Source organism: Setaria italica, chromosome IX (genome assembly GCF_000263155.2).
Source record: "Setaria italica strain Yugu1 chromosome IX, Setaria_italica_v2.0, whole genome shotgun sequence".
In the NCBI taxonomy this organism is placed as follows: domain Eukaryota; kingdom Viridiplantae; phylum Streptophyta; class Magnoliopsida; order Poales; family Poaceae; genus Setaria; species Setaria italica.
In genome coordinates this window covers 28743789-28756511 of record NC_028458.1, presented here as the reverse complement: position 1 = coordinate 28756511, position 12723 = coordinate 28743789, and positions in this window count along the sequence as shown.

The window sequence follows — 12723 nt, the reverse complement described above, 5'->3', positions numbered from 1 at the left end:
CAGCAGTTCGGCCTAGGTCAGCTGCTGATTTGAGTCTACTTCACCGGTCACGTGCAATTCCGAGACAAGCTCACTAAGGGCCTTGACTACAGTCGGCTGTGCGACCGAGTGCCTGATTCCAGCACCATCGATTTGAATGACTGGATAGTAGCTCCTTTTGCTGTCCAACCGTTCAAATTATGTTGGGTAGAATGGAAACAACATCTATTTTGTGCATCCCCCGCAACATACTGCAATGATCTGGATCCTGTGAACACCGACCCGAGTGCAGAGGTACTGCTTTTTCTTCAGTCTATTTGGATGTTATTTTCTTTCTTATGCCACAAATTTGTCACTAACTCTTGCTTTCTTTTATAGTCTGGGAGTCAACTTCCCCCAAAACGGAGCCGGAGTGGCAGGCCGATAGAGAACCGCTACCCGTACATGAAATTCCCACTCATCGGCCATCACGCCCTGACCATTGATGACATCACCACCGGCCGATTGAAATAGACGCCGAAGAAAGCCGTAAAGAAGACAAGCCGCCGAGTGCGCGCCCGAACGGAATCGGCCGATCAGTCTGCAGCGGCATCGGCGGATTCTTTGGCTGTGCCGATTCTCCCGGTCATCGAGGAAGATGATCCCCAAGCTGCTACGGAAGCTGGAGTGGCCGCTGCATCACTGCTACTGGAAGCCATTCAAGTAACCTCGTGTTCACATCCTCCTGAGCATTTCTCGATATTGACATTCCCTTTTATATTAGGCCGCACAAGATGCCCCGCCCCGGTGCCTCCGCAGCAATCGGCAACGCCCCAAGTAGAAATCGTAGCACCAATAGTCCCTCCTACTGAGGTAAAGAATCCCTTAACTCAATTTTTAATACTTAATCAAAAGCTTGACCGATTCTGATGCAGGCTACCCTTGGTACGTCAATTGTACCTTCTCAACAGCCATTGGCCAGGGAAACCACGGAGGTACGGCAATCACCACATATCATCAGATCTAACCATCTACATTATACTCATAAGAATTTGCTCCTTGTACCCTTCTCAGGAAGCTGGCCCGAGCAGGACGCTAATAATCGTTGAATCCTCCTCCTCTGATGAGCCGATCGCACCAGTTCCCGAACTAAGGGTAGCACTCCCGTTGATGCAAACAGAAGAGATCCGCTTCAAAGAGGTAAGAGACTTGCCACCCAAATCAGCCGATTTTCCTATTACTGTCAGCTAATCGATGCTTATCATTTTACTTTTCCTGCAGGAACAAGATACCCCAATAACAGCCTCTTCTCCTTCGTGGTCGCACTTTCTGATGACGAGGAGGTTGCCTCACGCCAGGTCACCCTGAGCTTAGTCCTTGATGACGTTCATGCCAAACTGGAAAGCATACGGACCCTCCTCCAAGAAGACATTGGCTCATTGGTGGAGGACGCTTCGCCGATTCGGCAGCTCTTTAGTGATATCAGCGGCCGAGTCCCAAAGGAGGCGGAAGAAGCCCTGGCGCCAGCTGCATACATCGAATCAATGCGGATCCCAGTGTTCAGGGCTTTGCACCACATGGCCGATCTCGCCAAGCTGGCTAAGGCTCGTGAGGAGGAAGACTCATACAAGCACCGAGCCCAAGATGTGCATCACCAGATCAACTTTCTTGAAAATTCCCGCCCGGGTATCGTTGGTGCCATAGATCGCCTCAAGCGCTGAAGGGCGGAGCTCGCCAAGGAGATGGAGCAGGTGACTAGGGACATAGCCATTGAAGAGAAGAGACTCCAAGACCTCCCCTCTGTTATCGCTGAACTGAAGCAAGAGAGACAAAACCTGGCCCACGAAGCAATCAGACTTCATCGTCACATGCCAGAAGTCCCAGGATCGGCCGATGACGACCAGCGAATCTTAGACTCGGCCAATCAAGTTAGGCAATGAGCGATTGCAGCCATTAATGCCCTCCTTGGATGAACTGTAAAAAAGCTAGCCGCTCTATAAAAATATTGAAGCCTTTTGTCCGTTTAGCGTATGAATCCAACTATAACCCGTCCTTCGTGGTGGCTTTTCATTTATTACCCCTTTTACTCCAATGGGACGCATCTTACCAAACTCTCACCCCTTTTCTCTTTATAAGTACGAGACCCCGTATTGTTTTGGAAGGCACTCGCCTCGCTCGTCCTCTTCTCCTCTGGTAGTTCATACCATCGGACTATCACCAAGATGTCTTCTTCATCTTCTTCCTTTTCCTCCTCCTTCGTCAACCAGGTATGAGATCTTACTTCGCCCTCTGTTCCATGGTTTGATGTTATGATTAATCTGACGTCGAGCGGCCGTTTGTCAATTTTTTAGCCGAGGCGCCTTAGTCCCAAACTGGAACGGGCAATCGAGATCATGCACTCCGATGAACCGTTGTCGCAGGAGGACAAAGACTTGATCAGAGCTCATCGTGAAGAACTTAGGGACTATGTTCTTGCAGAAGTCAAGCGGATCTAGGATCACATCGACACCAACTACTCTAGGCGGCCGCCAGTCAAAAGGAGTCATCCGCTCCCTCGCCCAGTCGCCCTTGAAGACGCTGCAGCGGGAATGTCTCAACCACCGCTTGACTGGAGCCATCCTCTTCCTCGTCAGGTTGAGGCTGAAGCCGCGATGAAGGATGTGGAGGAGAGAAGCGTCCGTCTCTTGATAGAACTAGATCAGGTAGAGAGGGAGCTTAAGAAAAAGCATAGTTAATAGATGTGCTGGTATTTTTGTTCTAAGGGCGACTTGTACCATGTCGGCCATGTACCCTATTGCTTGTACCGAATAATAAATCGGCCAAATTGAACGAATGTCTTGTTCTCGAGGCGATGTTATTTTTGCATCGGCTACAAGATCTACTAGGAGCTGGCCGCACCATCTTGATACAATCCATAACTAATTATGCATCAACCCATATACTAGGATAGTATCTTTTCAGGTACATCCCATTCAAGGCCCTCGTGAACTCCTCTCCCTCGACATCTCCAGAATGTATGTGTTTCCGGGAGCGCATCGGCCGATTTTAGATGGCCCTTCCCAAGTGGGCGACCATTTACCGAACTTGGGATCTTTAGACCCTATCGGCAACACCAACTTCCATGCCAAATCTCCTTGGGCGAATTGCTTGACTTTGACCTTCTTGTTGTACCACCTGGCCACTCGCTTGTTATTCTCCTCAATGCTGATCAGGGCCCTCAATCGTTGACCTACCAAATCGTCGAGTTCTTCCTTCATGAGTGAGTAATAATCATCGGCCGTTAACTGATCTTGAAGCAACGTGCATCTTGACCCCATCCTTAATTCCCAAGGCAACACTGCCTCGTGACCATACACCAATTGATAAGGAGATACCTTAGTGGCCCCGTGGCAGGCCATCCTGTAAGCCCATAAAGCTTCGGTCAAACACAAGTGCCATTTTTTAGACTGTTCCTCAATCTTCCTTTTTATCAACTTAATTATCCCCTTATTGGACGATTCGTCTTGGCCATTAGCTTGAGCATAATATGGAGAAGAATTCAGCAACTTGATTCCCATATCGGCCGTGAATTCCTCGAATTCTCCTGAAGTGAACATCGTCCCTTGGTTGATTGTGATGGTTTGAGGAATACCGAAACGGTAAACAATGTGGTCCCTTACGAAATCGACCATAGCGGCCGATGTCACAGCCTTCAATGGGATTGCCTCCACCCATTTGGTAAAGTAGTCAGTGGCTACCAATATGAACTTGTGCCCCTTACTTGAGGGAGGATAAATTTGTCCGATGAGGTCTATTCCCCAACCCCTGAATGGCCATGGCTTGATTATCAGATTCATAGCCGATGCCGGTGCACGTTGTACGTTGCCAAACTTCTAACAGTCTTGACAACCTTTATAATACTTGAAGCAGTCTTCGAGTATCGTCGGCCAATAATATCAATTATTCCTAATCATCCACTTCATTTTATGAGCTGATTGGTGGGCTCCGCATACCCCTTCATGGATTTCTCCCATCAGGATCTTTGCCTCTTCTGTCCCCAGGCATTTGAGCAGAACTCCATCAATCATTTGGTAAAAAAAATCACCATCGAGTAGCACGTACTTTGTGGCTTGAAAACGTACTCGCCGATCCACTTTCTTGGACGGATCCCTTAAGTAATCAGCGATCTCCTTTCGCCAATCGTCGGCTGCGAGTTCCAGAATCAGAGCGCCCTGAATCGGCCAATACCCGGACGCATGTTGTGCGAGCCTATTGGCCTCTTCATTATAATCTCTGGGAACATGCTCAATAAATGCAATCTTGAACTCTTTTAAAAGTTGGAGGCAGTCCTCATAGTAAATCCGCAGGACGTCATCTTTACATTATGATCTTCCCGTTAGCTGGTCTACGATAAGCATGGAATCCCCAAAAATCTCCACAGCGCCAGCTTTGATCTCTCTCAAAAATTGAATGCCTTTTAGGACAGCTCGGTACTCTGCCTGATTATTGGTCGTGGAAGCTTCTATCGGCAGAGAGAAATCATAGCTTGCCCCCCGAGGCGATATGAGAACGATGTCGATCCCTGATCCGGCGCCACATGACGAAGATAGAGTCCATGGAGCCAGCTCCACGACGGCAATTTCTGGTCCGCAGTGTTGGGCCATGAAATCGACCATGACTTGACCCTTGACAGCTTTGGCCGATTCATACCTCAGGTCAAACTCTGACAGAGCCAGGATCCATTTTTCGATTCGTCCTTTCAAAATCGGCAATGATAGCATGTACTTTACCACGTCGTCTTTACATACGACTATGCATTCTGCCGACAAAAGGTAGTGCCTGAGCTTGGTACATGAGAAATAAAGACACAGGCAAAGCCGTTCCACTGGGGAGTATCTTGTCTCCGCATCCAGAAGTCTTCTGCTGACATAGTATATTACTCGTTCCTTTCCTTCGAACTCCTGTACCAGCGCCGATCTAATAGCCCGTTCGTAGGCCGATAAGTATAGTCTGAACGGCTTATCCGCTTGTGGTGGGACCAACACAGGTGGCAAGATCAGATGTTGCTTGATGTCTTCTAGTGCTTTTCGCTGTTCTTCTCCCCACACGAACTCCTGGTCAGGCTTTAATTTCAATAACGACGTGAAAGCTTGAATACGCCTAGACAAGTTGGATATAAATCTTCTGATAAAGTTAACTTTGCCGATTAGAGATTGCAACTCAGTTTTGTTCTATGGGGCTACAACCTTGTTGATGGCCGCTATGATCTTTCGGTTGACTTCTATCCCGTGCTCGTGGACCATGAATCCCAGGAACTGCCCGGCCGATACGCTAAATGCACACTTGTTCGGGTTCATTTTCAAACCATGCTTCCTTGTACATTCCAATACCTCTTGCAAATCGGCCAGATGTTCCTGATGTCCTTTCGACTTGACCACAACATCGTCAATGTAGATTTCCACCAGAACGCCGATGAGTTTGTGGAAGACATAATTCATAGCCCGTTGATATGTAGCACCGGAGTTCTTTAATCCGAAAGTCATCACTACCCACTCGAATAAACCGAGGTGGCGCAAACACCTGAAAGCCATTTTTGAAATGTCTTCTTCAGCCATTAATATCTGATTATACCCAGCATTGCCGTCCATAAAACTGATGACTTTATGTCCTGCGGCAGCATCTATCAACACATTGGCTGTCAGCATTGAATACCCATCCATCGGCGTAGCCTGATTAAGGTTTCTGAAATCAATGCACACGTGTAGCTTTCCGTTTTTCTTGTATACGGGTACAATGTTGGAGATCCACTCGGCGTAACGGCACTGCCGAATAAATTTTCCTTCAATCAGTTTTGTAATTTCGGCCTTTATGTCAGGTAGAATTTTAGGATTGCATCGTCGTGCGGGCTGCTGATATGGCCGATATCCCGGCTTTATAGGAAACTGGTGTTCAACAATGGATCGGTCTAAACCAGGCATCTCATAATATTCCCAAGCAAAACAATCTTTAAATTATTTCAATAAATTCGTCAATTTACACTTGTATTCTAGATCCAAGTTAGCACTAATGTACGTCGGCCTCAGCTTGGTGCCATCACCTAGATCTATCATCTCTAATGAATCGGCCGACGTAAACCCGTGCCCCAGCTTCCCATCTTCTCGGACGAACTGATCCATCTAATCTGAATCTTCAGAGCCGACTACTCGGATCGGCTGTAGGCCAAAATCGGACACTTTCAGGAAATCAGTGTCCCAAGTTCTTCCGGATATGCACTTGACGTGTTCGCAGCTCCACTGTTACGTATCGGCCGCAGCAACACTGTAAGCGGAATTGGCAGTGACTATTTCGATGTCGTCGCCGACCCATTGTACGAGGCATTGATGCATTGTAGAAGGGACACAGCAGTTTGCGTGTATCCAATCGTGGCCAAGCAACATATTGTAGGACCCTTTGCCATTTATAACAAAGAAGGTAGTGGGAAGGGTCTTATTGCCGATGGTGAGGTCGACGCAGAGCGCCCTGCGTGCGGGAGACACGTTACCCTCGAAGTCCTTGAGCATCATGTTTGTCTTGGTTAGATCCTCATCGCTTTTACTCAGCTTTCGGAACATGGCGTACGGCATGATGTTGACTGCAGCGCCTCCACCTACTAGCAGCCTGGTGCCGGGTCGACCGTTGACGTGCCCTTTGAGGAACAGTGCCTTGAGATGTTGTCATTTTTCATCTTCGGGTTTTTCAAAAGTGGCTGTCATCGGCTCCAAAGCCAATTCCGCCATCTGTTCCTCCATCTTCGTTGTGTCATGCCGATCAGCGGGAGCCATGAACTCCATCGGCAAGATGAACACCATGCTGACATCAGCTGCCGAATCCTGGCTGCCATCTTCCTCATTGCTGTTTCTTTTGGGGAACCAGACTCGAGACCTGTCATCCTTCTGATCCACCATATGCTTCTACTCTTCTTCCTGTTGTTCCCATTGGTGCAGGCGTTGGATTCTTCATTTTTGGGATTTGGTCAATCCGTCAAGGCACCACTTGGGGTTCACCGGTTTGGCTGGCGGTCTGGCGCGCTCCTAGTCTTGCTCCTGCCCTAGGGGATTTTCATCTGACACCCGAGCATTGGCTATATCCTCTAGCCGATCGTGTGCGCTGGCTCTGCCCCCTGGTCGGTCGTGCTGGTCAGACTTGCCCCCTAGCCTATCATATTGCTTGCGTCTGTTCCTTGGTCGATCATATCCGTCCATTCTACCCCCCAGCCGATCACGCACTGAAAGGCGCCGATCCTCTTGTTCACGCCAGTTTCTGCTGATTGGCTCTGATCCTCTGTCCCTGGAGCGAGACCTTCTGAATGGGCAATTATTGTGATATGGACCGCTGCACTCCGGACAATTATCGACCGATGGCAACCTGAGGTTATTTTCCCAGCAATGGATGAAGAACGGGCATCGCCAATGATCTTCATGTCGTCGTATCATCTCTTCACAATATCTCAAACTCTCTTGTTGCCGCTGATATTTATTGAGCAGAAATTGGGAAGTAATAGGTCTGCACGGCCTTTCCGATCCTTCGCCTTCGTCATCAACCCGTCCCTTCCCCTTAATATCTTCCACAGCAGCCTGATTCCTGGGGTCCACAGCGCCACTCCTTTTAGCCGATTTCGATGTCAGAACCTTGGTTTGAAGCACGTTCCTCCCCGTATCAACCATGTTAGTGCGGAAAGGATGTTGATCGATCTTCATTGGCTTTGCTGGCTTTGTCGGGACTTCGAACTTGAGCCTGCCTTGCTCGATGGCCGATTGTATCTGCTGGCGGAAGATCCTGCACTCGTTTGTGTCGTGGGACGTGGCGTTGTGCCATTTGCAATACTTCATCTTTTTTAGTTGCTCGGCCGATGGGATTGTATGATACGGTGAGAGCTTGATCTGCCCCTCCTGGAGAAGTAGGTCGAAAATTTTGTCGGCCTTTGACATGTCGAAACCGAACGCCTCCGGTTCCTTTTCCCCGAAAGGACACGATATCGGCTTCTTTCCTTTAACCCACTCTGCTAGGCCAATTTCCGCTTCCTCCTCAGATTCAGATCCCTCTAAGTATCCCACTTTCTTCTGAAAATTTCTTCGCTGATCAAAGGGGCGTACTTCTTGTCCGGACAATCGGTGAACGATCTGACTCAGACTCTCGAACTCCTGGGATGCATATTTTTCCTTGATATGTGGTAGGAGGCCTTGGAAGGTGATGTCGGCCAGCTGTGCATTGGTCAGGACTAGGGTGTAGCATTTGTTTCTGGCTTCTCTAAACCTTTGCACATAATTGGTCACGGGCTCATCGCTTCTTTGCTTGAGGCTGGTCAGATCTGAGAGCTTCATCTCATGCACTCCCGCGTAGTAGTATTTATGGAACTGCTTCTCCAGGTCGGCCCAAGTAACTATGGAGTTGGGCGGTAGCGTAGTGAACCACTAGAAAGCCGACCCGGACAGGGACAATGAGAACAGACGCACCCGTAGAGAATCCTGTGTAGCCGCCTCCTCGCATTGGATGATGAATCTGTTCAGATGCTCCACAGTTGAAGTGTCATGTAGCCCCGAAAACTTGGTGAAGTCAGGCACTTTGTACTGATGGGGAAACGGCAACAGATCGTAGGCAGGTGGGTACGGCGTACTGTACGTGTAAGTTTGTACCTTCGGCTTCAACCCGAACTGATCTTGAATCACTTCCACTATCCTTGCCGTCCAGTCCACTTGCTGCTGATGAATTACTGGCTGAGGAATTGGCACATGTTGGTGGATCGGCGGCGGGATGACCAGGTGATGAATCAAGGTATGCGGCGGATTTTGAGGTAACATGGCCAGCTGAGCGGTTGTCATCTGGTGACGCAGCGGACCGGCCATCTCATCATACAGTATCATTGGCGCCGCCCCTCGGAGCACCTCCGCAGTATCTTACCCCTGCTGATTTCTGACGTGGCAGGTTGATACTGCAGAATCGTCGGCCGGACGACCGATTGGAATGGTGCCTGGATTGGAGAGCCTCCATAGCCGCTGATTGATCCAGAACGGCCGATGTCGATGGTGCCCTCCAAGGCGCTGAATTTGATGGCAATGAATGCACAGAGGAAATCTGAGCAGGCTGAGGCGGCGCTTGTGTCTGAAAGCATGGTGCACCGCTATATCCTGGATGCATTGAAAGCAGTGAAGCATTATGTCCTCTATGTTGAGTTTGGCATTGGCTGAGGAGCCGAGTGAGACGTGCTTGGAAAGCTCCAGACTGGGGCAGTAATGGGCGGGGCGTATGCTAGCCCCTGATATCCTTGAGATATGCCATTGGCCAGGGAGCTGATGACGGCATTGTATACCCTGTTAGCCATCACTGGGGATTGATCGATGAAGGTCTGGTAGACGGACTGTTGGACCATGTCGGACATCTTGCCCGAGTCCTCAGCGATGGTGATCTGGCGGGGAGTTGGGAAAGGAGCTTTCTTGACAGTCTCCCCGCTCCTGGTATGACCGAAAGATTGCAGACATGTTTTCCGATATTGCTCTATCTGCTTTTCCAACTCTTCTTTCCGGTCATCCTTGAGATCTGCTTCGGTCACTTCGATGATGTTGTCTTCGGAGATTTCAGCATCTTTTGTCATGTTGGATGTTGAAGTGGTCCCACTGGGCGTGCCAAAAGTGTGTTGGCGCTAAAAGTCAACTAATTGACCCTCAGCGTTGGACACACGACCCGGGAGAATCTGCTTAACTCCTGTTCGGGTAATCGCCCTGGTGCAGTTCGCGCGGCGTGCCAGCCAATCTGACCTGTTGATTGGCAAGGAAGAAAACGTGTCAAATTTCCAGGGATTCCGATCGACTAAAGTTCCGATCTCGAGGAGCGTATCAACGAATCGGTCGATTTGCTATAAAAAGATAATCGTTTATAATACAACCGACGATCACGTAGCCATTGTAAAGAAAACTACTTAGAGTAATCCAAACAACGCTATGAAAACAACACTTGAAATAGATCTAATCGGCTATATGATAATAATGAATAGAAATAACAATAACAAAGCTGACAGTTCAAATCTCAAGCTGGATAACTAGTGATAAAACTAGAACAACAAATAAAACCTATAATTCTAGTAAATATCGATAACTGGTGAATAAATCTAAACGAAACAACAACGATGCGCTCGAAGTTAAAGCTTAGATATTACTCGATAAGCGGAACTTACAGAATCGGCCGGAGATCGTGTCGATGCAGCCCTGCCAACCCATACGAACTCGTGAAAGAAGAAAAGTATTTGGCGAAGTCGCCGACTTGAAAATAAAGTACGAGGAAATAGTAGATTGTTGTATTGATTGATGTGTTGTTTACAAATCTCTAAAGATGGCTATTTATAGCCTGTTACAACCAATTTCCTAACCGACTAGGATCTATCTCTAATTTTAAACGAAAACAAATATTTACAAGTACAACTCATATCGAAGTTGGTTATTGTATTCCCGCAGGACAATCTTCCTCCATCTTCTTTCTCTGATCCACTTTAAGCCCATATTGGCCCAATCGCTCCAGCCTTTCAATCGGCCGATCTCCATCAACTTTGTCTGCAAAAACAGTGTAGCGCCAATCGGCCGATCCCAAATTGTAGCACCAATCGGCCGATTCCCAATCGTAACCTTTCAATCTGCCGCATCGGCCAGCCCTCTCCTTCCTTGATGCCGACTCCATACGTGTCAAAATCTAGCATCAACAAGCAGTTACAAATCAAGATCTCCATACAACCCGAGTATAAAAAGAGAGACTTTACCCCATGATCTTACACATGTTGACAGAATTTTGGGTAAAGATCGCCCTGTAGATCAACTAGACTGAAGACGATGAGGAACAAGGGTAGAAAGCCCCAGGCCGATTGGCCTAGGCACCTCCAAGCCGATCGGCTTGGGAGGTTTCTTCCTCCTCTGGTGCTCCGCTTCGCATGGCTTCTTGTAGATCCAATCATCTCTCCATTTTTCCTCCTTGCGATGGTAGTGGATGGTGTTTACGTGGTGTTTTCTTATCTCCCTCCAACCCTCGTTCAAGTAATTCATGAGGGGATATTTATAGTCTCCAATAGGTGGCGGCTCTGGGTCAATGGTCGATGGAATAACCCTAGAGATGTGGTGGACGTCACGCAGAAGAAATGAGAGGTCGACCAGCCCCTGGAATAGGCAGGCCAATCGGCCCAGAGGGTCCCAGGCTAATCGGCCTGGTCCCTTCCTGGCCCTTCTGGTCCTCTCCTTCCTCGTGCTGGCTTCCCACCATGACCCATTGTAACAGCCTTGGATGAAAATCCTTCGCGTCAATCTTAATCCGAGTCCTGATCACCTGTCTCAGTTTTTTCCAGGCCTAAGTGTTCCACCTCCAAAGCTCCCGACCCCTTCGATCCGACCACTCACCGTATTTTCCCCGTTCCGACCCCGCCGACCCCCAACCCACCGTCGGATCTTCCTAAGCCATCCCACAATGTTGCCCTTCAGTTTGAGCCGTGGACCACCGAGACTGACCGGTAGGCCCACGAGATCCTTTCCCCCAGATCTCCCGCGACAGGCGCACTCGAGTTGCATGCCCGCTTCAGAGTTCCCCAGCCGCGTGGCTCAACTCCTCCGACGCCCGCCGCTCTGCCTCGTCGCCGGCCCACGACCGGATGGATTCTCGCGCCCCCTTCCCCAATCGCGGCGGAAGCTCCCCTGCTACCCTTTCTGCAGCACCTCGCCGCCCGCGCCCATCATCACATCGCCAGATCCCGGCCGCAGAGCCCGATGCCGCCCATCTTTTCCGTCACCTCGCCACAGTCGCGCCGCCCCGGTCCTTGCTACGCGACGATTCCTCCTCCGCCAACGCAGACCGCGGCAGCGACCGCTCCTTTTCCGCCTTGTCAGAAGCTCCGCCCCGACAATCTGTTGCTCCGCGCTCGCCCGCAGGACCGCAGCCGCCTGTCTTCTCACCTGTGCGCCCTCGTTTCTAGCGTCGTTTTCTCGGTCACTTCTATCAGATCCACCGCACGACGACGCCCGCCTCCGCCAAATCTCAACCACCGGCAAACCCGCGCCTGCGCCGCCCTGACGTCAGTGCCCAATGACCGCCGGTGTCATCCCCGAAGTCCTGCTCCACCACCCTCGTCGCTCAATCGCCGCCCCGGCAGAGCACTCCATCGCTTCTTCCCCGGCCTTCGCACCGCTCCCCCCTATCACTTCCGCGCCACTATAAAATGGGATGAAGAAGCCCCACCGGAGTTCCCCTTTGCCCTAGCTGCCCTCTCTCTTACTCCCTGTTTGAGCTCACAGCGCCACCACCTCAGTCTGAGGAACTCTCCTCTCCGCGCAACACCCCTTTCCCCAATGCACCAGCCACTGCTTTCAGTGCCGCCCAAGAGCTTGCTGTGATCCACAAGAAGCACCGCCGCCGCCGGAACACCGCCGGACATCCTCGCCGCTGTCCCAAGCCCCTTAGTCCTTCCGCCCAAGCCTTCTCTCTAAGACGAAGGTAGGCTGCCGACCCTTGTTCGCCTTGTCCGACCCCTCCTATCCGCCCGATCCCGGTTCCGTCTCGCCCGACCCTGTCTGTTCCGCCGACCCTTCTCCGCCTCGCCCGAGGGCTCGGCTGTATCTTTTTCTTTGAACCGAGGGTGTATGTGTAAAACTTGGGAACTTCTCAGCGTTAAGTCTGAGGACCCCTAGCACATCTATTCCTCTAGAATAAGGGCCAGATCATAAGTTCCTCCCCCTCCGACCCTTACACCTTGATCTCCATCAACTCCATCGAACCTCCCCA